The sequence below is a fragment of the Lactuca serriola genome, chromosome 6 (genome assembly GCF_051521515.1).
Source record: "Lactuca serriola cultivar US96UC23 chromosome 6, Lser_US96UC23_V15, whole genome shotgun sequence".
Lineage (NCBI taxonomy): Eukaryota > Viridiplantae > Streptophyta > Magnoliopsida > Asterales > Asteraceae > Lactuca > Lactuca serriola.
The window spans coordinates 192,366,376-192,382,703 of NC_136413.1; positions in this window are offsets into that span (position 1 = coordinate 192,366,376).

Sequence of the window (16,328 nt, forward strand, 5' to 3'; positions counted from 1 at the left end):
AAACCAATCAAGACTATGATACCACTGATGGTTTTAAAGCAAAAGAACATCCTATGTGTTCATGCAAAACGCTAAAGCTTGGATATAGGCTTCTCTATTGTACATGTAATTCATCCAAGACTTCTAACCCTAGATCTAGCATGCATAATTCGAAATTAACACTATAAGAACATATCTAAGTGATTACCTCTTTCAATTGGCTTGAAATCCTTTGATTCTTCTTGATCTTGAGCTTAGAATCACAATTGTAACTCCTCTAATGGTTCACAAACACCACACAAGCAAGAAGGCTATTATGAGAGAGGAGGGAGGATGCTAAAATCGGCCTAAGGTTTCTCTTGGAGTCAAGGTGGCCGAAAATTGCAAGCAAGGGCCTCTATTTATACTGTAGGCTGTTAGGGTTTCAGTCTAAACCCTAATGGACAGCTTAGTCACCAAGCAGCCCATGGAACCTTTTGGAATAGGGCCTTTGGACGAAATATGATGGATCCCCATCATAATTTCGTTCCCCCTTAGTCCATTAGGATTCCCAGCCCAAAACTCAATTATCACACATTTGACAGTTTATGCCCCTTTATTCAATTAATCTCTTTTAGTCACCAAATTAATTTCTAACTAATTTATGACCAATATTAATTAAATAATATGATTTCACCTTTAATATATTATTCTTATAATATATTAATAGATCATAACATCTTCTCTCTCTTCTAAATAACCTTGTCAAGTTGCTTTGGCGGCAACCCAAAAGGATCATGCACTACCCGGTCAAGCACATACTAAATATAGTTACGGGCTTAGACACTAATCCAACAGTTATGACCTAACGAAGTTTTACGGCAAAAACCAGCCCGGTATCGGGAATCTTAAAAACTGAATTTTTGATAAACTACTTTTTAGCCTTAGATATCCAAATGAAAGTTGTATTATATGTTAAACCGAGAGCGTGCATAAAAAGAACGTCAAATTTTGACATCATATGAGGAAGTTATGATTTTTCTAAGATTTCGCTTAGCACTATACAACCCGAAATTCGAATTTTAGATCAAGCGATTTTTAGCCGACACAAACTAAATTAGAATTGAATATCAATTTAATAGGAGCTCAACGATAAAAATACAGTCGGAAATGGAATACGTATGTAGAGGTTATGAATTTTACACGGTTGTAAACAGTGTAATATTCTCATACTGTTAAATTTAAAATCGATCGAGAATTGGCCGACGGAGTCTAAACGAAAGTTGTAGACTATGTCTCCACCTACTTGTGGATATAACGAACATTGAAAACGGAGCTCGTATGCGAATGTTATAGGGTTTAGAAGTCGGCAGGGTGCTGCTGCGAAGAGGGTGACGTGGCTGAATCTAGGCCATTGCTTTCTCCCCAATCCTTGCCACCAGAGGGTGACATGTAGCACCAACTCGACAACTTGGAGGCCCCAAACCAACGAGTTGGTAAGTATTTCAGACTATAAATAGCATGCGAAGGTGCCTTCATTTCTCACAGCTTTCACTCTTTCTTTCTCACTCTAAACCTCTCCCCCCCACTCCACCCCCCCCCCCCCCCAAAGACCTAGGAAACTTCCCTAGCGCTAGAAGAAAGTTTCGGAGCGCCCGAAGGCTCTGAGAAAAAGATATTTTTAGCTAGGAAATTCTGCCCTCGCAGAGTCCGATTCCTAGCCAAAACCCTCCGGCAAGTGAGTTATGCTTACCCTACTTTAAGTATAACTTATATTTAAGTTCATTATCATTATTATGAACTTATAAACAATATTTATCAATGATTCCAGGTCATTATACTGAATGATCTACTTACGAGGATGATCTCTAGGCTGTGATTTAGTGAGGTGTTTAAAGTGGGATTTCCAAATAGTATACTTCGTATACCAAACAGACCCTACATCCGATATGATCCTACCTGGTTGTTCCTTACTTGATAGATCATGAAAGCAGACTTTGAGTTAATAATGAATCTAGACTAATAATTAGTCGTAATAAAGATTAGACTAAAATTTAGTGATAATAATCCTAGGTTTCGGCGAAGGAAGATAGAATCGTTAGAAATGAAGCACTGCCCGAGTTTGGAATCATCACTTTGACAAGTTAGTGCATAGTCCCTTTCGTGAACATGATTTTAATACAAGTATTGATTGAAGTATTAAATGTATGTTTATGTGTGAAATATTTGATTTTTCCGTAAATATGTGTTAAAGAGCATACCTGATAATATATGATGATTTAGGATAAAGAATAAACCTAAATTAATTATGAGGAATATTGGGTAGTATCTTCTTATGAGTACGAGTGAGATATACATGGAGAATAGAACTTTAAATTATGTCATTAATCCCGGAGCATGGATTAGACATAGTAATTCGTCCTTAGTCCAAGAGTATGGATTGGGCACAATCATTTATCATTAAACCGGGAGCATAGATTAAGACATAGTCACTTGTCCTTAGTCCAAGAGTATGGATAGGACATAGTTATTTGTCATTAATCTGGGAGTATGGATTTAGACATAGACAATTGTCCCTAGTCTGAGAGTATAGAATGGGCACAGTTATTGATATGAAAGCATGGATTAGATCCGGGAGTATGGATTAAGTAAAGAGATAAATTTTAATGTCCGAGAGTATGGATAGCGTCATTGTGAGGATCGATGGGGTGGGGTAAGAGTTGCTTATATAAGGTGAAATTGTATAATTTATGAGTTCTAATTAATATATATATATATATATATATATATATATATATATATATATATATATAACATTGTGGGATTGAAATCCCTATGTACACAACATGTTTCCTAATCTGACGCACTCAGTTTATTTGTATCAAAGATGTCGATATAAAGCTACACTACCACAAAAGATTAAAGAGATGTAGATCACTAGTTTAAATGAATGTAAGTTTTGTTTATGCTTATGTTTTTGTATTGACGATGACATCCCAAAGTTTTAAAATGAATAAAATACATTTCTTCGGAAATGCTATAATAACATATTTATCATGTTTTTCTAGTAACAAATTCCGCAACACTTTTCTTTAAAAGGTTACTCGGATTTGACAATAAAGCATAAACAAATCGGTCTTTTCTATCCATGAAAATGTGGATGTCACACATCGCCCCTTTAGCGGGGTCTAGGAATTTTGGATATGGGAACATAGTGGGAAAATCGAATTCTTGAGGGTGATTAGTGTAAAACTAACAAAATACGTTAGTATTGGAAACCCTAAATCATCATTAAAATTCAGATTTCCCTAACTTGCTTCCAAAGCAACCCATGACAACCAACCCTAAAAGGCAAACCCTAATCTCATTTATGTAAATAAATGGTTCTTCTCTTTGAGAAGGGACATACGATCATTAGCTCTCTTTTCGTCAAACGAACATAGAATCATTCTAGCAATTTGGCTTACGATTTCTGTGCCTGGATTCGTAAGTGTCCTCTTGGATTATCCTAAGTTGAATTTCTTACGACCGATGCATAGGGTAGAAATATAAGTTTGGAAAGTGTTCACACGATCCAAGGGATATCCAGATCTCAAACATAAACCCTAATTCCTCCAGCACATACCACACTAATCATTTCTTTAATATAAAACTTATAGATCTAAAAAAAATTGAAACTGATTTTGGGCAAACCTAGTTTTAGCGACTAGTTCCACTTCAAATCAACGATATTTAGACAAGTAGGTAGTGTAGTGGTCCTTTTATGTGTAAAGAAATTGATTCATGACAAATGTTTGAGTATTGAAGCACGAAAACTTGTTTCAAAACTCAAATTTTTTTTGTGAGAAAGCATAATTTCTGAGAAAATGAACAAGATTGATTGTGTGCATGTATGATTGTGCTCGAGTCATATTCTCCTAAATTTTACGTCAAGGTGTTATCCATCAGCATGAGCATTGAGCAAGCCCTAGTCCTAATTTTGGGAACCATAATTTTGAACTTTTTAGAAGTTTATTAATTTTGGCCGATTTAAAAAGTCTCATTTAGGTGGGTTTATTTTTTAATTGACTTAACTAACTTAATAACTATAATACGATGCTTGAGTTACGTGTACCACAGCTAGCTGATAAGTTAGCTTGTTTTTCAAGTTTTTTTTAATGTTGTCATGTTTCGCAAGCGAAAAATTAGCTTATAAGCTAGCTTTTTAAAAAGCTACTAAGGCAAGTGTTTTAGGAATTTTTTAAAATTTTATAGATATATCATTTATGTAATTTTAGAAACGCATTCTCCTAGATGCCCTTTTATATATTTCCACTAACTTTTCAGTTAGTTTTACCAATCGTCATTTTTTATTAGCTAATTTTTCAGCTATCAAGTAACTTTTTATTTAACAACTAGCTTTTCAGCTATCAACTAGCTTCGGCTAACAGCTAGCTTTTCAGTTAGTACGCCAAACACAACCTTAATAATGACATATATATATATATATATATATATATATATATATATATATATATATATATATATATATATATATATATATATATATAGCCATATTTTTTTGAAATTAATTAGTTAACTGTGTCTTAACCGATGAGGGTTTTGTTTCTTTTATTAGTTAGCATACACTATGAAAAAGAAGAATAAATGGGTTCAAATATAGTGAAATGTTATCATTTATTAAATACATACATAATTACATACCTTTTAGACCATAGGGAATGGCTACGACATGGATGTGATATGCCAACACAGTCATGGTGAACACTGTGTCGGGTCTCGGGTGTGGCCTAGACCAAGCTTGGCTTCTTAATGTCATAATTTCTCTCTTCTCTTTCAATTCTTTCTTTATTGTTTTTTTTTTGAAAAATCAAAAAAGAAGTTATAAATACAATCTTAAACATCTATATTTACTACACCCAGGGGTGGAACACAAACGCAATAAATAGGGGGCCGTAATCAAAATTTTAAAATATGTATAACAATATTGACAAGAAAATTTTGTTTAAAATTATGCACTCTAAAAAATAAAACTTATATCTATAGCGTAGTATTCCTTATAGATGTGGAACACGTCGATTTAAAGTCTTACAAAAATTTTTCTAAACTAATTTTTTCGACAAATTGTCTTTCAAAGTAACAAAAACCAAAAAATCATCCGAATACTAGCTTTTATATTTTATTCTTTAACCTTTTTGAAATTATAAGACACACACTAAAACTAAATACCATAACATATACCTATTCTGATTTTAAATAAGATACACATAACCCATACATAGATAGATATTATGATGATTCTAACTTTTTATTTCACTTTTACAATATGGATACAATATATAATTTAAAAGTAAACAATAAAAAATTTTAAATTATAGATAATAGTTCTCTTTCTACAAGTCTAGCCTACTACCTACATCACACTTCACGAGTCTGCAAGGTATGCTCTAAAGATATTTCATATCTATTAACTCAAAGATATTGCTTTTGGTGGGAGAAGAGAAAGCGAAAAGACAGTACCCTTTTTAGTCTCGAATGGAGAGTAGAGAAGGAGAATTGAAATCAGATGTTCTTAACCTCAGGTTTTTTTAAACTCCGGCAGAGGGCACTGATCAATGAAAATCAGGCGAAAAGTTGTAATCGGCGGGGATTTTCTTAAACTCAAAGTTCAAGTCAAGAATTGTATAAATATGGTTAGAATTTTGATTAGTTTTTATAGGGTTTTAGTTTCCTAATTTTCTTTTTCCTAATGAAACAAGATCTCTTTTAATTTTAGCAGTGATTTTCGGATTTTTTGGGTATATCATGACTATTTTGTTTACACTTTTTGATAATAATTAAGTTTTTTCATTGAATGAAAAACAGGGGGCAAATTAATAATTTTTTTACTGTTGGATAACTTTATAAATATATGATACATATCTGGGTATTAGGAAGTTCAAAACCACGGGGGCCATGGCCTCCCCCAGCCCCTACGGTCCGCCACTGACTACACCTAAAATATTTCTTTTATCTCTCTAAAATACTATTTCTATCTTTCTAAAATTCAAATCATGTCTTATTCAAACACTTCAAACAACTAGAAAAACACGCACAAGAAACACCGCCACCCCTTGATTTGATCGGCCAATATATTCGTCGATTGTTTGTCACTATGATGACATCCTACCATATTATCCACAAACATATCCACCACCATTCCCACAACAACTTCCACGACCACAACCACAATTTCAATCCGACATTAGATTTTTTCGTCAAACTTAAGTCGATTCCGAATTTGATCCCGAATTCATTCAGGAAACTCAACTCACATCAGCACCCAACAAAAAGGGAAGGCCCCAAATACTTGGGAACCGGATACACTGGTATATGCATGGGTCGATGTGTTCGAGGTTCCGAAAGTGGGCAAAGATGAAAAACATGACCATTTTTTGAGGTGCATTCTAAAACGATGCCACAAAATATGAAACAAATAGAATATCATACAAACGACCAAATGTACTCTAAATGAGGGAAGGCAAACAAGGAACACATACTGTTAATGATTTGTATAACAACATGCAACATCAATTGAAAAGTGGAACAAGTGGTGTGATTTAATAGAAAGCGTTAAAAGTGTACCAAAAAGAAAACAAGAAAGACTTTCAAATTTGTTGAGTTTTGAAATTTTGTGAAAGATAACAAAAGTGAACATCGAACAAAACATCCAACAAACATATCACTATTGGTCCAAAACGCTAAAAAAACATTTGCATCTAAGTACACTACATCAATGCTCACATTTGAATCAACCTCAACGGTGATGATATAATTCAACTTACACCACCTTCCTAACCAATGAGAAAGGACAAAGCAAATTGCAAAGACAAAAGGAAAATATAGATTTGGGTGACTTGAAAGTGATAGGAGCAGAGATGAATGGTCTAAATGCAAGTATAGACAATGAGAGTATAAAACCGAACAACAATAAAACTAATGATATAATGTTCTAATCTAAGTCTGAAATAATCCAATCAAAGACTTAAATATCGACATATTAGATGCAAGAAGTAAATTTCAAATAATAAATAACTAAAAGTAATAAATAAGAACAAGAATAATGTTTGAGAAAAATATGATTGATTGTATTTTTTAACAATCATATTTAAAGGCACATTCGTATGTGCTAATATTCAAGGAAATAAAAAGTGGAGTACTAAAAAGTTATCTAACCAGAATAGTACAGAATAATAAACTGACAAAAGATCATGTAGATTTTGTTCTCTAATTACTAACATGCATAAGACAAACCATCTTCTTTGTTCTTATTGTAGACTTGCTCGGATAGATATATAAAAAATGAAAACCTTCTTGGATGAAAGGCTTCTTCAGATCATACACTAAGCTCGGATGAGCTTCACATTAGATGGCTGGTCCTTTTCTTGTTCAATAATGGACAGATATTTACATGTTGTTACCGAAAGAAAGCATTGGAAACAAAGCGATGGTGACATGAAAATTTTATTACAAAACACAACTCACTACACCAGGTGGGAGTGAGAATTGCCTTTAGCAATCACAGTCGGCATTAGGAAAAGATATAACCTTTAGTCTTTTTGTTTTTAAGCACTTGAATGTTTTTTTAAGTTTTTTTTTTTTTTTTTTTTTTAATTTCAATGTGATGTTTTTAAGTTTTTTTAATTTCAATGTTATGTTTTTAAGTTTTTTTAATTTCATGTTATGTATTTTAATTTAGATTAATGAAATTTAAGGGTTTTTTTTTTTTTTTTAATTGAATTGTCTTAAATAATAATAATAATAATAATAATAATAATAATAATAATAATAATAATAATGTCATAGTGAACACTCCTTAGACCTACCGGTATACTCTCCACGAACGGATCCGTGGTTGAGGTGACAATGAACAACGGCCGTGCACACCAGCCCGGCCGTTCGTGGTTGAGGTTTTTCGTGGTGTTTCGTGGTGGGCATCACGAGTGTAAACGATCAATTGTCGTCTTCTTCTCTCCCAACTTTCTCTTCTCTCTCTTCTGTCTTTCTCTTCTCTCTCTTCTTTTCTGTAGTGGTGAGTATACCGGTGGTTCATGGTGGCCTAAGGTGGCTGACTTGGAAGCTCTCCACGACCGTTGTCGTGGAGAGTATACTGGATGGCCTTATGTGGCAAGAAACCATGAATTTGTGGTAAAAGTGAGGTGGCATTGATGTCACGTTTATGTGATAGGAAAAAAAAAGTGTGGCGAAAATAGTGTCACTCCCTACAGCGCATATACCTCCGCTAGACCGCTATCTTTCCACCATTTTCTCTATTACCATTACTTACCTCCATTGTTTTTAATCTCAATTTTCTCTTTCGCGAGGAATTAAATTAGGAAACTACTTCAAATTAGTTTATTTTCAGTGATTCTTATTTTTCTTTGTTGTAGCTATGGATTGTTGCAATCAAGTTAATAACATGATTTCAATTTTGCATCGTTGTTCATTTCCTATTATGATTAACGGGGTTTTGGTTTTGTGTTTTAAAATGATTTATTGATTTATTAGTTTTTTTAAGAAGTCAATAAGCTATGAATTGATTCGCTTAATAACAAATGCTTTGTAACAACTTAATAACGTGACTTTGATTTTGCATCCCTTTTCATTTCCCCATTATAATCAGGGGTGACTGGTTTTTGTGTTTCTAAATGACTTGTTGACTTTACTTGTATGTATATATATATATATATATATATATATATATATATATATATATATATATATATATATATATATATATATATATATATATATATATATATATATATATATATATTATTTTAACGGTTGTACATTGAGAAATGACAAGATTCTTGGACATTTATCAAAATAATCACCATTTCCGAAATGTCCATTTTGACACATAAATTAATAAATAGTGTGTATTTGTTTCTCATTGCATAAAACACTTTTCAACAATCGCTCTACCAATTACCAAAATGATCAGGTCGAAATGTTTAATATTATATATTTTTAAACAAAATATTATATTATATCATTTTATTTGCGAGGTTATTGTTTGTGAAGGTGGGTTCTTTGACCCACCTAATTTTTCTAATTTTATAGAGATTTATATGACAAAAAAAATAATGACCTACATTATGAATTTTTGGTGAATTACCTGACAATTTATATCTCGACATCGGATGATATACTCAATTCCTTTAATATAACCCAATAAACAATGGCCCATTAATAATTAAAAAAAATACATTAATTTGTATGGAAATTCAAAACGACAATGAATCAGTGATGGACGACCTTAACCAAACGATTTCCGTTTGCCTCCCCTGATGACACCACCACCCGTTGGTCATTGCCCAATCGCCCACCGTTGCCCAGACTCACACTCTAACAGGTTTGTGCAATTATGAATTCACACTTGTTCGACTTTGGTATAATGGTCTTTGGTTTAAGGTCTTCATAATTTTATTTAATTATGCTAAGTAGCTCACTTAATCACTTCCAATGTTCATTATTAATTGTTTTCCAATCCTCGATTCACTAGGAGCGGCAATTTTGTTTATTTGTTACTGTATTTTACAAATGACAATTTTTTTTTATTGTTTTCCAAGCTCTAAATGATCAAATTCCAAGACCTTTATTATTTATTCACAGAGGTGATTTTGTTAATATATTTGACAATTTACAATTGATTTTTCATCTTTTTGGTCGTTCTTTAATATTTTAATTACAATCATTTGATCACTTTCAAATTTCAAGCATTGGATTCACTCTGTGCACTTATTGATACGACTGAACGACCATGTGTCATATTAATTAAAAAGATGAAATTAGAAGAGCATAGTTGCAAAAAATGACATTTCCAACCACAAAACCATAAGTTTCTATAACGTGTTTTCGGAGATAAACATCAAATATTTAATCAATCTGGGTTTATTGAAAATAAATATTGAATATAGTATGTATTCTACTTATATAAGAACTTTAAATCTTTTTTTTTTTGTTATATGAACCGGCCACTACTAGTATTTTTTTGACATTTTCAATTCCATATGTTTAACTTAAATAGTGAAACATTTGACTTTATCTTTTAGACTTGCCACTGTATCATTTTGTATCATATACTTTATCTAGGTTATGTTTCTTTAATTATTTTGAAAATTTTCAATAAATAAAAAAACATTTTTTAAAAATTATGGATTTATTCATGGAATATCAGACGTAGTTTTGAAATTTTAGGATATAGTTTGTTTTCTTTCTCTCAAAAGTTTGGAATTTAAATCTAAAATATGATATTTTTTCTTCAAAAAAAAATAATTTTAATGTGACTGTACTTAGTTTGAAATAGTCCAAAAAACTAAATATTTTGCATGGCGTCACTGGAAAAAGTTGTTATTAGTTTCATATATCGTATAAATTATGAATGGTCATTTTGGTAAACCAAAAAAGTTTAGTTATTTATCCATACATCAGCTTGAGATAGTTTACTCTTTGAACCGACCAAAATCAACCAGCTTCTAGAAAATCCGTTGTAATTCTAATCTGAATTTTCAGTTAGGTTCGGGTTGGTATTATACATGTCTTATGCAAGTGTACACTCTCCACCATAATATTTGTATTATCAAGGTATGAACTCCTTTGGAACTAGTATGCATTCCAAATACGCTAAAATAATTAGGTGACGTTTAAATCGCTAACTCGTTTTGTTAACGAATGTCATAGGGCTAGAAATGATCCTTCATCCACAAGCATGGATATGTATAACGATAAATTTGTGTGAGAATAGTTTTCCTGTTTAAGATACGTTATATGTGATTCATATTATGATAGGAATATTTTTCCTTTTTAAGATACGTTATATGTGATTCATATTATGATACACGGAAAAAAAAATCTGGTTTATGTGATTTGAAATTTTATTCCATAAAGGATGAGTGTGGTATTATTACTTGTCATAATTTTTAAACCATAAGAATTTATTCTTCTCTTTTATAGAAAATATATTATGACAAAGCATGATACATCTATCTTTGACCGGTCGTTTTTAAGAATTTAAGTGAATACCTTCTCATGTTATATATGTTATATTGTTGTTCGATATGAGTGATTTAGATTAGAAGTTAGAACGCCTACCAAGAAATATTTCAATGCATTTCGACCATTTAGTTAGCATATTTATGTTAATATGGATTTATTCTCTTTTCTAAGATAGTGAATATGACGACCATTTGGTCCCTACATGTTTGTACCACATCTAAAAGAGAACCCACTATTGGATGAATTAGGTTTTATGTTGGAGATCTCGATACTCATTGAATCGTGTGAACACTTTCTGAACTGCTATTTTACATTATGCATGGGTTGTAAGAAATTCAGCCTAGGATAATCCAAGAGGACATTTAAAAATCTATGCACAGAAATCGTAAGCCAAATTACTAGAAGGATTCTATGTTTGTTTGAAGAAAAGATAGCTAATGGTTTTCCATGTGTCTTTTCTCAAAGATAAGAATTGTTTATTTATAATAAAAGAGATTAGGTTTTGCCTCTTAGTGGGACCCCAGCCAGGGGATCTGCCCCGTGGACCTCGTTGGGGGCGCTGCTCCTAGACCCCACCAAAGGGATGCTGCCCCTTTGGAAACCTCGGACCCAAGTGCGCTGCCCCCGGATCCCCGACTTGTCGTCGAACCGAATTCTAATTCGATCTTATACATATGTGCACTCCACACAAACTTGTACATATATTATAGTACAAATTATGAAATCCCTTAGCTCACATGTTAGTTTCTATTACATAAAATGACATAGTCACACTAAAATCACCAATAATCCTCCCCTATTTTAGTGTAACCCTTGAACAAATATTACCTTATCAAACAAACCAAACTAGTGCATAATGAAAATATCGAAATGATTGCATTTACACTTAGTATCATACACTTGCAAACACTCGAGAATCAGGGTGTTCTAAGAATTGAACCATCAACCCATCTGAATACCAGAAAGTAAAATACATACTAGTTTATTGAATTTCTAGCAAAATACAACTTGACACTGTTATATAAGCCATGTGTCCCAATCCTCTCATGATCATATCAAGGTCAAGTCAACAATTTCTTGAAGTACAACTACACTTCACAATCATGTAGGTAACTCCTTTCAATGTATCTGCACATACGTTTATCAAAAAATTTATTAAGAAGTTAAACTTCAACCTGACTAACTTGCAGAACCGAACACATGCCTGGGATAAATACTTCATTTTTCCGATCTATAATTGTGAGCTTTCCACATTGAAATCAACTCCTAACATTATATTAGGAAGGAATTGGGTGTCTCACCATTACAAAACTAAATGGACTTTAATCACATCCCGATTACAGACTTGTGCACTAAGCCTCTTGTCAGACCTCTAGTAAAATGATCTACCAAATTTTGTTGCGATTTCACAAATTCAATCAAAATCACATTGTTCATGATTAGTTCTCTAATCATACTATATCTAGCACCTAGGTGTCTATACTTGCCATTATAAACATGTTGGTGATTTGTTATCATAAATGTTATTTAAGTGTAATGTGATTACTTTGTTGACAAAAAGTGATCTTGATAAATATAAAACAAGTAAGGAGGGTGTGGAGTACATACTTATTTAAGTTTGATCAAGTTTCAAAGTATATTGTCATTTATGGGCGAGGCCCCTGAACGAACGGGGGTCCGGGGGCAGCGCCCCTGGGAGCGGGGTCCAAGGGGCGGCAGCCCCTGGCGGGGTCCAAGGGATAGAGCCCCTAGCTGGGGTCTAGCTATATTAAAAATGGATCAGAAAATTGGTTTTTCAGATAATTGACCATTGGTTTGACCCTTATCCATATATCCGTTTTTATGATAGTTTTTTATGATTTTATGACAGTTTAAAATTGTCATATGATAGTTTTCATACAAAGATCTTAAAGTTGGTTTTGGTCTCATTTCTAGTACATATGAAAGTATCAACAAACATTCTCTGTTCTGGTCTCTCTGAGTCTTATCCAATTGAGGATTTGGGAGTACCACCCAAATACTTTGATTTGAAAGTGATAATCACAATTCTCTGAATTTCCAAGCCTTTCTATACCTAAATTTCTAACAAAACCTGGTTGTATACCTTAGCCAAAGCGGATGCACTATCACAAAAGATAGAAATAGGTGTTGTCAGTTTAAACTACCAAGGAATCTCATAGACTAAATTCCTTAGCCACTCTGCTTCTTTACCAGCAACTGCTAACGCAATAAACATATATTCAATTGCTGAGTTTGTAATGCAAGATTGCTTCTTGGAAGCCCAAGAAATGGCACCACCCCAAGCAAGAATACACAACCAAAAGTTGAGGAATGGTCTTCCATGTTGGTTATCCAACTTGCATCCGAATGACCATCTAAAACTGAAGGACTCCCCAAGTAACTCAAACCATAATCCATGGTTCCTTTTAGATACTTAAACACTCTATTTACTGCTTGCCAATGTTGAGCACTAGGATTACTAGTGTACCTGCTCAACTTGCCCATAGCAAAAGCAATATCAGGTGTGGTACTTGTCATGGCATACATCAAGCTACCAATAGCCTTAGAGTGATCCAATTGTGAAATGGGAACCTAATTATTTTGGCATTAATTTCACACTTGGATCCATAGGAGTATTCACAAGAGAAATTCGGTAAAATTAAAATGTTTGAGAATTTTCTCAATATAATGAATTTGAATCATAAACAAACCTTTTTTTCATCCTTTTAATTCTTATTCCAAGAATTACATCACCCTCTCCCAAATCTTTCGTGGAAAACTTATGTAATGCCCGTAGATTCGGACTAGTCAATTTAGAGACAATAAGCATCAAAATTTTTAATAGAAGATTATTTAGAATAAATAATATTAACTAAGTTATAGTATATGTCACAAGGGTTCCATACATATAAAGAACATTTAAATCCTAGTTATAAAGAAGAAGTTATGACCTATCGAAGGTTTATGGCTAAATCGACACGACGTTGTGTGACGTAAAAACTAAGTTTACGACCGATTTTTAGCATTCAATATAAACGAGAATCGAATATCTCGTTAATAGGAGCTCAACGATATAAAGACAGACGAAAACGGGATTCAGATGGCAAAGTTATGAATTTTAACATACTTTATCTGTCTAAGCCTGTTAAAATATAACTATAAAAATAAAGTCAAAATTTACCGACGGAGTCTAACCAAAAGTTATAGATCCCATCGATACCTACACATGGATATAAAGAACGTTAAAAACGGAGCTCGTATGCAAAATTTACAGATTTTAAAAGATAATTAGTTTTTGGAGTAACCAGCTAGTGACACGTGGCGCAATCTGAGCCGCACCATCTTCCCCACGGTTTTGCACGAGATCGCAACACATGGCACATTATGCCTAGCGTAATTTTGATTATGCTTAGCATAACCCTTAAAAAACCATTAAGCTCAGCGTAACTCTTGAGTACACTCAGCGTAGTCGGTGCTGACATCCTATAAATAAAAGGCGTTTTTCACTCCTTTTCTCACATATCTTCAACCAACTCTTTCCCAAACACACCCAAAGCCTCATGGATTTTCTTTAGCCTTCCTAGGAGTTATTGGCGAGTCCCAGAGCGTCATAAGGCTCCGAGAAGAAGAGCTTTTGGCTCAGAAGTTCTGCCCGCGCAAAGCCCGGTTCTTCGCTAAAACCCTTGTAAGCGAGTTATGTCTACCCCTACTTTAAGTATAACTTATATTTAAGTTCATTATCGTTATTATGAACCAATAAATAATATATGAGCTAAGTATTATATATTCAAAGTTTTATTATAATACCTTTTAACTGTTCGCTGTACGGAGAATCTGGTTTGAAGGGTCGCATAGGGTTGTTGGATTTAAAAACAGCTTTAATGCCAAAATGGTGCTGCCCTCTGGTGTTTCATGTCTGGCCCCTATCTGTACATAGTAGTTGAAATGTGACATCCCCATTTTCATGTTCAAAAAATACTGATTTGTTTCTGCTTTATTTTAAAAATCAGAGTATCCTTTTAAAGAAAAGTGTTGCGGAATTTGTTCCCAGAAAAACATGATAAATATATTATCAAAGCATTTCCTAAGAAATGTATTTTGTTCATATTAAGAATTTGGGGTGCCATCGTCAATACAGAAATAGAAGCATAAACAGACCTTACTTTCATTTACACTAGTGATCTACCTATCTTTTAATCTCTCAGTGTAATATAGCTTCGTATCGACACATCTGCCAATCTTATCCTTTAGGAGTAGTTTCCAGGATTATGATGTTCTCTATTAGGCTCAACTGCAGATATTATCCTTTAGGCGCAGTTGCCAGGATATTTAGAGTACATTTGGTGAGCACGTAAATCAAAAACACCTACGGGTTATGGCACAACTACCAATATTCATCTATGTCATCCTTTATCCCTCATTATTTATCTACCCATGTTCTACTCAAAATATCCGTAGAAATAAAATACATATATATTTTAAATCATTTAAAACATGTATTAATCATTCATCTAGCATAGATATCAAGAACACACATAATATGCGCACATAGCACGTAATTTATATTAACTATTTTATATCTATGTGTAAGATGAAAGTTACTACGCACTCACATTAGTAGCGTGATTGGATAGAATCTAACTAGAAATGGTCAGCGGTCCGTGATCGTCTAGCTCGGGAAGGGAAACGACCCTCGGAAAACGAGAGAGAATGAAAGTAGAAGGTGTAAGGAATGAATGAGCCCGGATCGCTATTTATAGGTTGATTTTGGATCTCTCACGTCGTGAGAATCAATGCTCATGTCTTATAACGACCCAAATTTTACAAAGAAAATTTTCATTTTTATTAATCAAACTCATTTGCATAAAACACAAAATCCCAACACAATTGTTTTCAAATCCACATACATAAAATCTTATTTTTAAAACATCAGAGTGTTCCCAGACCATATCAGTCAAAGAGAGATAAAGTGCATGTCGCGCCATCACGCCTTGCCTTTGCCCTTGGGCTTAGATGTACCTGAAACAAATCAACAACCTGTAAGCGAAATGCTTAGTGAGTCCCCCAGAGCATATCCCACACACAAACCACATACACATATCAAATTAGCCATAAGCTACATATATCACATAATCCATGAATACATAAAATCCGTAAGAATGTCATAGACTACCCCACATGGTCTTTAACCTAGGACTACCATGGGCTACCCCACATGGTCTTACTATTGGATATAGTGTCTAAGTCCACAACTATATTTGGTATGTACTTGACCCGACCCGGCATGGTCCATTTGGTTTGCACTTCACCCGGACAATTTATGGATAATC